A 12,922-nucleotide genomic window follows, 5' to 3' on the forward strand; every position below is an offset into this window, starting at 1 on the left:
ATACAGTTATACATTGCTAGTGGGAATGCAAATTGGTGCAACTGTTATGGAAAGCAGTACGGAGGTTCCTCAGAAAACTGGAAATGGAACTACCATTTGACCCAGCTATCCTACTCCTCAGGGCTTTGAAATACCCAAAGGCCTTAATATCAATATACTATAGAGATTCAGCCACATAAATGTTTATAGCAGCTCAATTCACAATAGTTAAACTGTGGAAGCAACCTAGATGCCCTTCAATAGATGAATGGATAAAGAAACTGTGGTATATGTACACAATGGAATGTTACTCAGCATTGAAAGAGAATAAAATTATGGCATTTGCAGGTAAATGGATGACACTGGAGAATACCATACTAAGCGAAATAAGCCAATCACAAAGAACCAAAGCCCAAATATTTTCTCTAATTTGCAGATGTTAATTCACAATAGGCCAGGGCTGGAGGGAAAAAAGAGGTACTTTGGATTAGTAATGTGTGATATGTCAAAAAACGTTCTACTGTCATATATATATGTATATATACATATATATGTATATATACGTGTATATATAATATGTGGTAAAATTTAATCAATAGAAATGGTTATAAATGGAAAATGAAATATTTCTTCTTTGAACAGTCCCTCCCTTCCTTCCTCCTTTCTTATCTTCTTTTTTTGAATTTTCCTATGTGCTCATTTCTTTCACTACTTCATTCCCTAATTCTCTCGTTTCCCTGCAGTTTCTACCTCTTCTTCTTTTATGTTTTTGGTTTGATTTAGATCATCTTTGCAAAAGGAGCTTGCTCATTTTGGAGGTGACTTTTCCTTAATGGAAATATATACATCAATTAAGAAAACGAGACACATTTATATTATGAATAACTCCTTCTGAACTATTATGTTCCTTGTCTCCATTTTCCTTGACATTTTTATAATATAGGTTATTATATCTACCTTTTTAAAACTTTCTCTACTTTTAAATTTCCAATATGCTTATTCATATCAACCTAGTTTGAATGCCTTTTTAACTTCATTTTTGGCTTCCTATCCTCCTTCTCCATACTTCTGTACCTTCTTACTTCCCTACCTAGAACTCTCTTTTTCTATTTTTATTCTCTCAAATAAACTCAAAAATTCAATTTTTATTCTAGCCAACTAGTCCAGAATTTCTCATATTGTGGTAATTTGTATCCAGTTCAGGCTTATATTTCCAATTACTCACCAGCTGCCTTATTTTGCATAGCCCCTTTTCTTTCCTTTTTCATGGAGAAGCGATCAAGTCACTAATCTCTTTAAGACTGTTTCTTCATTAATAAATTTGAAGGGTTAATATTACCTGCATGATAAGATTGCTGAAGGTAAGATAATCCAGCCAGGCACAGTGGCACACACGTAAAATCCCAGTGACTCTGGAGCTTGAGGCAGGAGGGTTGCAAATTCCAGGCCAGCCTTGGCAGTTTAGGGAGACCCTATCTCAAAAAATAAAGAGAGCTGGAAGGTGGATAGCTCAATCATAGACCACCTTTGGATTCAATCCCCAGTACTATAATAATAATAATAATAATATTATTATTATTATTTCTAGCACTTTTAGTAGGGCCTGGCACTATGTGGATGCTTAAGTAACCATGTCTGAAGCCATCTTTGTGGTTGTGATGTATCATTTTAACATAGATATCTCATTACCTTGTCCTGAGATTATGAAATATATTCCAATTAGATTCCTTATTTGAAGGTTCTTTTCTAATATTATGTATTGTATTTAAAAATATAGAGAACATTGATAAATGAAATAAGCCAGATACAGAAAGATAAGGTCCACATATTCTCTCTCATATGTGGAAGCTAAAATTTTTTTTTTCCACTATAGGCTGGGAAAGGTGTGTGTGGGAGGTTGGAAAAGGGAGGTTGGAATTATCTGTATGCACTGTTTATGTGTATGGAAATACCAAACTGAACCTCATTAATGTGTACAATTGATAAGTATTGATTTTAAAAAAAGAAGAAACAAAAATTAAAAACATTCTTCTGCTTATTCTACTTTTACAATTGTAGTTCACTCTGTAAAAAGCTCAAATGGGTCCTCATTACTAATCTTCTCAAGTGTCACTACCAATATAACATTCTTTTCTACCACATTGACTTCTTGAATTTTAGTGTCTTATCATGAGAAATTCTAAGATATATGCATATTTGATCTTTGTGAATTTTCTATATTTTCAAGTTATATACCATAATAAACTAATTCTAAGTCACTTCCATTGAGAATAATTGTCTAAAAGAGAAACTACATGGTAGAAAAAATGGGAGATATGACTCATAGCATATATTTGTGTTCATTTGCAAAAAAGGGTCATCAAAGAAATTAACCTTCCCAAAATAAAAATTAAAGATGTTTCACAGAAACCACTGGACAGACAACAATCTCATGAATTGAATGAGCATACTCAAGTATTAGATATTCCAATATCAAATGTTGTCTAATTAGTTTCAACCTGTAAATAATGTAAGAAATGATAATGAAATAATCTGTTGACCCATAAGATAAGGAACATATGAGAAATGTGAATGAAAATGTTCATTAACACCTCTTTACTATGAATCACAAGCAGACCAGCTCTACATAAGTCCAAAACTTGAATAAGAACACACACTGGTAAGTTTAATTCTTTAATGAAATTTTTGAAGAACTGGTGCATTGCTAATTATGTCACAACAGAGCAGACCATATGGTGTAAAAGAATCATAAATATTGTCCATGAGCTGCAAAATTATTTAGACTCCAAATTTTTAAAACTGAGTAGCACTTTAAAGAATTTAGCTGCTTATTTTCCTTTTGATGTACACACAACAGTATAAAATACAATTTATGTTAATTTTAAAAGATAATTTTAAATAAACAATTTTTTTCTAAGTGCTACAAAAACACATTTAATTCATAGCTTAACTGAAGGGTGTGTTTTATTCTAAAAAATGATGCTTCTCACAATCTAGCCAGCCTTGAATTTTAAAACATATAGTATTCAATTTATTCTCTCAATCTACAATAAAGCAAATAAATAAGTTGAAACTGTTAGCAAGAACTGGATGAGTCTCAAGAACACTAGGATTAGAAGTGAAAACTGAGTGAGGAAGGTTAGCAGGGGTAGGGAAAGGATACAAAGGAGAAAGAGAATTTGTTTACCAGCTACTACATTCTAGATATTCTAGATTATTTTGCTCTTTTAATCCTCACAAAATTCCTGTGAGAAAAGTATCACATGCACTTTATGGATAATAATACTGAATCTTGTATAAATTGAGTCATGCTTGTAGATAACACAGGAATATGTAGAGGCATCAATGCCAAACTCTAAATTCCCAGATTTTCATATTGCAGGCTCTGGCCTAGAATATTGCAGCCCCCCACACTTTTAATGAATAATTATCAATTATTTCTACAACATTTTTCTAACCTGAACTTTTATTATTACATCAATTCACAAATGATGAAGTGAGGAAGAGACAGAGTAGACTAGTTAGACAATTTCCTGTCAATGGATCTGCAAAGTACACCAATCCCTTCCTTTGAGAATTGTTAACAAATGTTTAACATATTTCAACAAAGATAATGAATCTATAATAAAGAAAGAGGTCATTATAAGACTGTTAAAAAGTGTTTTAAAATGTTAGTTTCATGAGACTTATAGACAATCTATTGTATTAGTAATTAAAAATGAACAATTATCAAAGATAAATGAAAGAAAAGCAAGTTCATAGAAGATGCAAATGGATACTATACTGTTCCAGACCACAACATACCAGTGATTGACAAACCTTTCATTGACTTGTTTGGAATCAGCCAGAAATGGAAAATCCATAATGGATCATTCCCCAACCTGTGTGGGCAGCTGAACTTAAGATCACTCCTGTGAATTTGCACGATACCAAATAAAACACAGACATACTTTCCCTTTAAAGAAGCTTCAGGATGGCTTCTCCATTCTCGGCCTCAGGCTCCCTAAAAGGGAGAGCAAGGGAAGTCATGAGAGGCTGTTGAGAGAGAGCAAAGACTCTTGTTCTTTAGAAAGATCTATCCAAAAAAGTCCAGAAGGGGCAGAGTTACAAGGGACAAGTGAGTGTAGCTCAACCCTTGTGCCTACACCTGAAGACATGCCCTTGCTATCCAAGCTGGGACCATGACCAAGTCACCACAAATGTAGTGATTGGTCAGAGCCTCTTGCTTTAGGACTGGAACGGCATGAGTCATTCAGAGTGGCTCCCCACAAGCTAATAGAAAATAATAATGATGACTAACATTCCTGTCTTTATAATTACACTAATTATGTGCCAATTCCTATGCTATCTACTGTATATACATTAATTTATTTAATCCTCACTATGAATCTATAATTAAGAGTGAATAACCAATTCTAATGGAAGAATTTATTTAGTTAAAAAGAACCTTTATTATAAGGCAAAATTGACAACTCTTAGATACAGTAAATTAAACTAAAGATTTACACAATGCATGATAGGGTCACAAAATTCATGGAAAACTCAGTATATGCCTCACTGACTTAAAAAGGATTTTTACAATGGTTTTAATTAATTTAAATATTTGATTATTAGGTGAAATGTCTACGAGGTAAGATACCCATAAATTTTACCACATATTACTGAAAATACATGTTCTATTTTCTGGGAATACTGGAAAATGGCAGTGCTAAATGAAATATTATTTAAATTCCTTCTCATGAGAAAGGGCTTCATGGCCTTATTATAAGGTTTTCTGGAGCCTCAGGATATTCATGGAGTATTTCACTAATATGAGGTATTCTCTCTTCATTTATTCTGTATAATTTTTAAATATTTTCACACATTTTATGAAAATGGACTAAAAAACCCAGAAAAACCTTATTAAGAAAAATTTAAAATAAACTCCACTTTTACCTTAGGGAATAGGATTAGTAATTCATTCATGATATGAGCCTCATTAAATTATGAATTAGGCACTGAGTCAAATTTAAGGATCGACTCTTTTCACTTCTGCCTTCAGGGAACTTACAATCTACCACCACCCTTTGTAATAGGAAGGAACGATAGCTAGGATCTAGCTATTTATTAGGTAACTAATAAATAAAATCCTAATATTATCTCTGGTTTCACTGACTACACTTTATTTTGCTTAAAATGACTTAGCCCAATTCTGATTTTAATCGTGTGTGTTTAACACCAACTATTAATTGTTCTTATGAATCTACCTGAGATTGAACATTGATATATATGTTGGAAAAAATAAACAAGATGTAGTAAATTGTAGTAAATGTCTAAATTGAACCATGACATTGAAGGAATTGTACAATATCGATAATTTGTCATTTGTAGGTTGAGTAGTATCTGAAAATAAACAAGAGAATCTATAACTGGGAGATAATCTGTTGTTCCTAAAATATATCATTTGATATTAACAATGCTTAATAGACACATACTCCAACTTAATGACAATCATTTGTTTCCTTAAAGATGAGAATGTTCTTTGGCAGGAATAGCTGGTATTATAAAATTAGTTTTTCCTAAATTGTTGTCACCCACTTTTTAATTAGTAGCTGACTTATTTATTTCATGATAATCTATTATTTCGTGGTGTATTTGATTCATTAAGACTGCTGATTAAAAGCCTTGAGTGTTGACTCTGCCCTTAATGTTCCAACTTCCCTTCTAAGTTCATGCAATAAGCATTTATAATTCTTCTAAAAAGTAAAATTTATGTATAGTATTTTCATAGTATTATAGTTCAAATAAAAGTCAATTAAAATCAATAAATTATTAAGTGATTATTTAAAACTGACTTTGAATTAGGAATTAAGTCAATTGAGAACCTGCATGTAATAAAAGGCAAAAGAAGTTACCGACCAGTTGTATTTTACTCTTTCAATGGAGAGATTAAGTATATATACCACATATGTATTCACACATATATAAAAGTATGTGAAATTTATATACTACTGTATATGAATATGTAGATACTGACCCACACATATGCACATTGAACAGTTAAAGATACAAAAATGTTTTCTTAGAAAATAGGAGGGAAAGATTTTTCTTTCTCTATACCACCCTTTGAAGGGAAATTTTATACCAAGGATATTACAATGTAGCTGTTTACTGTTAATAGTCTTCAATTTGTATATCTGTTCTTTTAACACATATCTTAATTAGAAATTTCACAGAAAAACTATTTTAAAGCAAAATACAAAGAAAAATGTTTCCATTGCTGTAGTATGCTTTCTTTCAATATTTTTTTTCTAAAGTGTTTGTTGTATAAAGCTTACACTTTCTACTTTGAAACTTAGTATTTTTTATGCAAACTTCTCAGTCTCAGAACTCGTTAGTCATTCATTGCACAAATATCTCCCATCACCTCCTTCCCAAGTCCAAGATACTGGAATGGAAACATAAAAAGAACGATGTCTAGGTCATAGATTAAAACTTAAAGTAATGATATATGTCTAATTATTTCTTCAATCATAACATTTCTACAATATGAGAGGCTTTTAGTACCATTGAAACCCTGAAGAATCCCTTTCAGAAACATTTCAAATATATTGCCACTTAGTTTTTGGCTGAACTGTTTCACTTGATAATCCTTTCCATTAATAGATAGCTCAAATTATTAGGTTTTTAAAGCTTTCTCTTCAATTTTCTACTGGTGTGTTCTAATCCTGCCTTACATACAATTCTTCTTTCAGTGCTTGTAGCCAACAGTTGTGCTCTCTTTTTCACCTAGTCAGGCTGATATGTCAGGTGTCATCAGCAGGTCACCATACAACTTGCTTGCCAGACCCTCTTGAAGTTTTAGTTACCTTCTGAGGGTCATATTTCCACTCGTTAATATCTCTGCAACATGGAACTTAGGACTCAACCTAGTGCCATTCTTTGGTACAGAATGGCTTTAGATTTCAAAGAAATTACTACTTGTACTTTTTGTTACTTACATCTGTGCAATATAAACTTACACTATTTTTTCATGTTTTATATTACCAATTCTTAGTGTGCTTTGTATCAAATAAAAGCCTTTCACATAAGGAATCACATAAGATTCTCGCACGTTGTAGTTGAGATAAAAAGTGAACAAAAAGTAAGGAAAAATGTGGTAGGATTTAAGAAAGAAAGAGTGGCTCACAGCATTAACTAGAACTGTGAGATTAAGGACGAATGGTCCTCATGTAACCTTAAACAGTCATTCCAGTACAAATGAGGCAAGAGAATACAGACATAAAGAGTAAGCACAAGAAATGTCTTCAAGGTTTTGAAAGTAAAAAGCATGAAAGGTAGTTATTCTTAAGGAAAAAGTACTCTTGTGGTTTATTTGTTTTGCCTATTTCTTTCTTTTTCTTTTTTTTCTTTCTTTCTTTTTCTTTTTTAGGACAGAGGAAAGATGGAACAGGTTTACGGTTAAGGAGAAGGAGCTGGAGATTATTCTGCCTCCTTTTAGAGTTCTAGTTCTGTGTGCACCAACACTGTGCAATGCTATAAGCATTTTGAGAGCAGAGCTGATTCCCATTTGGCTTTTTAGCACTGTGTCATTCACATAATAGGCGCAGCACAGATATTTGTTGAATTGAACTGCAGCATTTCTCCCAATGGGCATGTTTCTTCAAAGATTGCTGTGTGTAATTCTGCAATCAGCAGCAACTTTATTTCATTTCTTGTTTTTTTCTACCTTGTTCTGTAAAAAATAAAATAAGACGTAGAAAGGAAGAGACAAAAAGAAAATGAGAGAAAGTAAAATTGTGAAAATAGCACATTTCAATAAGTGAATAAGTACAGAGGACACAGGAAAAAAATCACTAAGGGAATGAAGCTATGTTAGAGAAGAGGAACATAGACTGTGCCCTGGGGCACTCTAGCATTAAAAAGTGAAAGAGAATAAGATGTTAAAGTAGTTTGAAAATAAACAGCCAGAGAAAAGAAAAGAAACAAAGAGTGTGATATCCTGAAAGTCAAAAAGGAAAATGTGTACAGAGGAGAAATGATCACCAACATTTTGTATGGCTTGTGATATAAGTAAGGCGACTGGAGCTGACTGTAAAATTCAGGAACCTAGAAGCCACTGGTGACTTCAAAGTAAAATTCCAGAATATCTTGCTCTTCTATACCCTTGGAACAAGGACTTCATTGTATTTTTATGATCTCTTTAGCATTGTGCTTACATGCTTTCTTTTTTGACCTTTCAAAGATTTATATATAAGTATTCTCATCAATATTACTATTTGCATCATTTATAAATTAATTTCACAAGTACTTGATGAGCACCTTTTGTACAGTGCCTTTGAGATATTGCACAGAATGTGGACTGCACTAAATAAGACTTGCGTGTGGGGAACTTACAAGATATGGCAGGAATTGTTTATTTGTTGACCATCCAAATGCTATTCTCAAATTCCTTGCATATAAAGTCTTTTTTCCTCAGGTATCAGGTGATCTGTGCTGTACTCATTCCTAATGACAAGAAAAGAATGTGGAGTATTCAGAGGCCAGGATGGCATGACATTACTCTGTCCAGTAACTGGGTAAAGAAAGGGTATATTACCCAACTATGGCCATCAAACTTGAGGGGAAGTCTGTGGATGGACTTCTAGGAAGACTTCTCTTTTTGGAAGAGATATATTAGAATAGTATCTCTTTCTGTTTCTACACAGATGTCATCTAAGAGTGATGAAATTATGAGTTCAACAACATAAGAGAAAAATATCAAACATCTGCTGGGTGAAATGTAGACACTGAACTGAATTTGTCCTGGATACTCTGAACATTTTGCTACTTGAACTACTAAACTTCTTGTTGTGTAGGTACTATTTAGATCTGTCTGGCAGCCAAATATATCCTGGAATAAATTTTGCAGCATAAATAAAAAAATCTCTGTTGGACAATACCTAGGAAAAGTGATGAGGTAAGAGGAAAGTAAATGAACTGAACAGTAGTAAAAAAGTGGTAGAAAGTAAAGTCATAAAAAGAAAGTTAAACACAATATATTTGATATATTGCAGGAAACCTGTAGAAAAGAAAACAAAAGAGAATAGTGAAATCAGTTTTGAAAGCAATTTACAAGCACAAATCATTTATGACTGCAAATTTATATAATCCACCTGCTGGTCATCTTTCCTAAAAAAAAAAAATCATATGCAGGGGACACCTACTATACTGAAGCCTCCATTTGGATATATAAAAGTTGGAGAAAAGAATTTGTTAAACAGCAGAAACAATACCGGCCGAGAACAAGAGCAACCAAATACATTCATCCACAAAAGTTTCCCTTGAAGCATTTATGATTTGGTGTAATTTGAAAAGGTAGTATAAGTACTAAAGTTGTGCTATTATCTTCAGCCTATATAAATCAAAACGTAAAAGCAGATTTTCAAATTCAAAATTAATGTCTGAAAAAGATAAAGTGAATATGTTGGAAAAGTGCACATACCAAAACTAAATAAACATCAAGAGAATAAAGAGAACAAAAAGAAAAAAAGAAAGAAAGAGAAAAGGCAAGGAGGCAGTAGTATGGTAAGTTAAGAAAAAAGAATACATTCAATTGACCAAGTCATTATGAACAACCCCCAGTTATAAATTGATATTAATCCATCCTCCATCCATCCATTCATCCATTCATGTATGTATGTATACATACCACTCAAGTTATCGTTTAAGCCATCCATTTCAACTGGAAAGCTTTTCCATTTGCAAAAATAGCACACCACCACTTTTTTAAAACCTTTGTTTCAAACTTTATTCCCAGGCTTCTTCATCTTAATTAGCATCAAAGAATAAATCATGTATAAGCAAAAACTAAAAAGTGCTGCAGTGACCAAGGGGCTTGGATTTAAAAATATTAGAGACCTAGATTTTATCAGGTCCATAGCAAAACAATTTTCCAAAGCAGTCATAATATAAAATAGCATCTCCCAGTAACTTTTTCAAGTTTCAACTTCTTCAGAAGTTGATTCAATTCAGTTTTTCACATTCTTAGAAGCCTCATGAAAGGTCTCCACAAAATCTGGAACTTAGTCATTATCATTCTCTCTAGTAGCAACTGGTATTTTTTTTATCCACAGATTGTTTGGGGGAAGGCATCACCCATTCTTCTTAAAGTAGTCATACTGTCTGCACCAAGCTGATATGACATATTGGATATTATTTCTGTGGCCTGCTTTATCTCAGAATGGTATGTAATGGTGAAAGTTGTTGTCAGAGATGTCTGAAATTTGGGGTTGTTGAAGTGAATCACTGTTCCTTGGCTTGTAAACATATTCACCTCTCCAATACCACAGATATTATTTACCCCTAACTTCTTTAAAAAGAACATGGTTTTTGTTTTTGTTTTGTTTTTTATCATATGACATAGCTGTTCTATGAATCATCTTCGTTTTGCAAGTAGTTTCTTTTCTACAAGTATGCACCTGTGCCTGCACTTTGGGGAGATTTTCTCTCATTCAAGATTGTTTTTTGGTCTCTTTGGAGAGGAAATGGGGCTACATGAGGGACTAGGACAGGTGCTTTGGGCATCTTGGCCCAAACAGCTCAAATTAGTCACATACAACAGGGATACAAGATGATAGCTAGAAGGCACATCACTTATAAGAAGCCTTCAAAAGTCATGTGATTATCAGTTTCTAGTATAAAATCTATTACAGGATAAGAAAGTGTGTTGTGGTTTAGATATGAGATGTCTCCTAAAAGTTCATATGTTAGATGATGAAAGAATTATCAGAGGTGAAACGATTAGATTAAGAGATACTTAACCTAATGATATGGATTAAATAGATGGTAACTGTAGACAGGTAGGATGTGGCTGGAGGAGTCCAACTATTCAATGGGGGCATGGCATTGGGGTTCATCTCTCCCACCCTCTACATGAGTGGAGTTCTCTCTGCTTCCTTGCTACTATGTCCTGAACTGCTTTGTTCTGCTATGACGTTCTGCCTGACCTTGGGCCCAGAGTTATGGAATCACCTGCCTATGGATTGAGGCTCTGAAACACTGACACCTCCGTATATAAAATTTTCCTCCTCTACATTATTCTTGACAGGTCTTTTGGTCACATCAATAGAAAGACGATAAAAACACAGAGTTTCAGTTTCATTGTCCAGAGGCTGTCTTGATTGTATTAGGAAAACAAATAAAAATAGTTTTAGACCTTCAAGTAAATATTTTTAATCTTCAGTCACTTTTAAATGACTTGTAATAAATATTGAGTTAATAAGCAGTAGAACATACCATTGCTCTGAAAAATTCTACCATTAACAAATACAGATGTAATAGAAAGAGATTAATAATTCAGAAGGTGACACATTTAAAAAGTCACAAAATTCAATAGAAAAAAAGAATAGAGATTTTAAAATAACCTATAATTGAGGAAGAACAATTTAAATCAGAAAAGGATTATGTCTACATTAAACTTTGTCCCTTTAAAATGATTTTCTAATTCCCATTCTCATTTTAATCTTTTGTTGTTATTAGAAGATTTTTATAGAAATTTGGGCAAAGAGAGCAGATGCGTTCTAGAGCATGCCCTAATTTAATACCACCTAGGTTCATTACCATTCTGCCTTGCTGACCCTCAAATTGTTGACTACTGAAATCAGCATTGACCAGATTCAGAGAGAAGAAGGTTGAGTAGAAGGAACTATCTTGTCTTATTCTTTCTTAAGTACAAAACATGTGACATTTTGTATGTTTTTACTTGCTTTATTTTTCAAATAATCATACAGAATTCACTTCAATTTTAAAAAACATTTTTTTGATGCAAAGGATTGAACCCAAGTACACTCAACCACTAAATCACATCTCCATCCCTATTTATTTATTTTGAGACAGGGTATAAGTTGCTTAGGGCCTTGCTAAAATTGCTGAGCCTGGCTTTGAACTTGGGATCCTCCTTCCTCAGCTTCCTGAGCTGCTGGGATTAAAGGTTGCACCACAGCATCTCAGCACCTGACAAGACACATTTTTAATGTAAAGATTTGTATTAAATAAACAGACACTGAAATTGAAAAAATTATCTAGAAAAATTTTGAAAAGATTGGAGAAAAGAGTAACACGTAAATAACATAATTACATACTTTTGACACTCTTATAAAAGGGCATTCAAACAGATTGCAAGGAGTCAAATTGATTTGGTCAGCTTCTTGACATACAGTAGATTAAGTCTGGAATTAATGAGCTTCTGGAGGTTGGGACTTTTAACCAACTCAAACCCCACTTTGGTTACCATTGTATTTTGATTGACCAGTAAATAAATGAGTTATTTTGGGGCCAAAACATTGAACTGATCATATCACTTTCTATTGCATTTTCCATCTCTGTGAATTATTACCAAATCATTAATTTCAAGTGGAAATACATTACAGTAATTGGAGAAATAACACTGCAGCCCCTTCAGTGTATCTAGGGAATCCTTTGATCTTCCTGGCAAGTAAAAAATAATTTGGAATTTAGAAGATGAACAACAAATATATGATTAATACATTTGTAAACAGAAAAAGAATCCTGGGTATCTATTGAATTATGAATACCAACAATTTTGGTTTTGGAAGAAATTTAGTTCTAGATACAGATGGTATAAATGCAATAAAATATCAATCTGACTTGAAGGATTTAACAGCTACTAAAAGAGCCAGTATTTCAGAATACATGGACAAAGCAAACTAGCTTCTTTGGTTGTGCTGTGGCTAATCAATTAAAAACAAAAGAAGCACTTTTATAGTGTAAATCCAAAGCACTGATTATATACAAATAATTTTACTGAACATATTAGATGTAGTACCCAGGAGGTAGAAAGAAAATATTATATTTAAATGATCAGCCCTAAAGCCAAGGTATAAAAAGAAAGACAAGTTTGGAGCTAGATGTTGAGGACTCAATTCTTTAATGGCAAAACAGATATACACAGTAATTTTATTTA

At 32.9% G+C, this 12,922-nt stretch overlaps 1 pseudogene; it reads right to left on the reverse strand.

Annotated features, from left to right (window-relative positions):
• Positions 1-9,968: 9,968 nt before the first annotated feature.
• Positions 9,969-12,922, reverse strand: part of LOC144256433 (transcription factor BTF3 homolog 4 pseudogene) — a 135,832-nt pseudogene continuing 132,878 nt past the window's right edge.

This window comes from Urocitellus parryii, chromosome 8, assembly GCF_045843805.1.
Source record: "Urocitellus parryii isolate mUroPar1 chromosome 8, mUroPar1.hap1, whole genome shotgun sequence".
Lineage (NCBI taxonomy): Eukaryota > Metazoa > Chordata > Mammalia > Rodentia > Sciuridae > Urocitellus > Urocitellus parryii.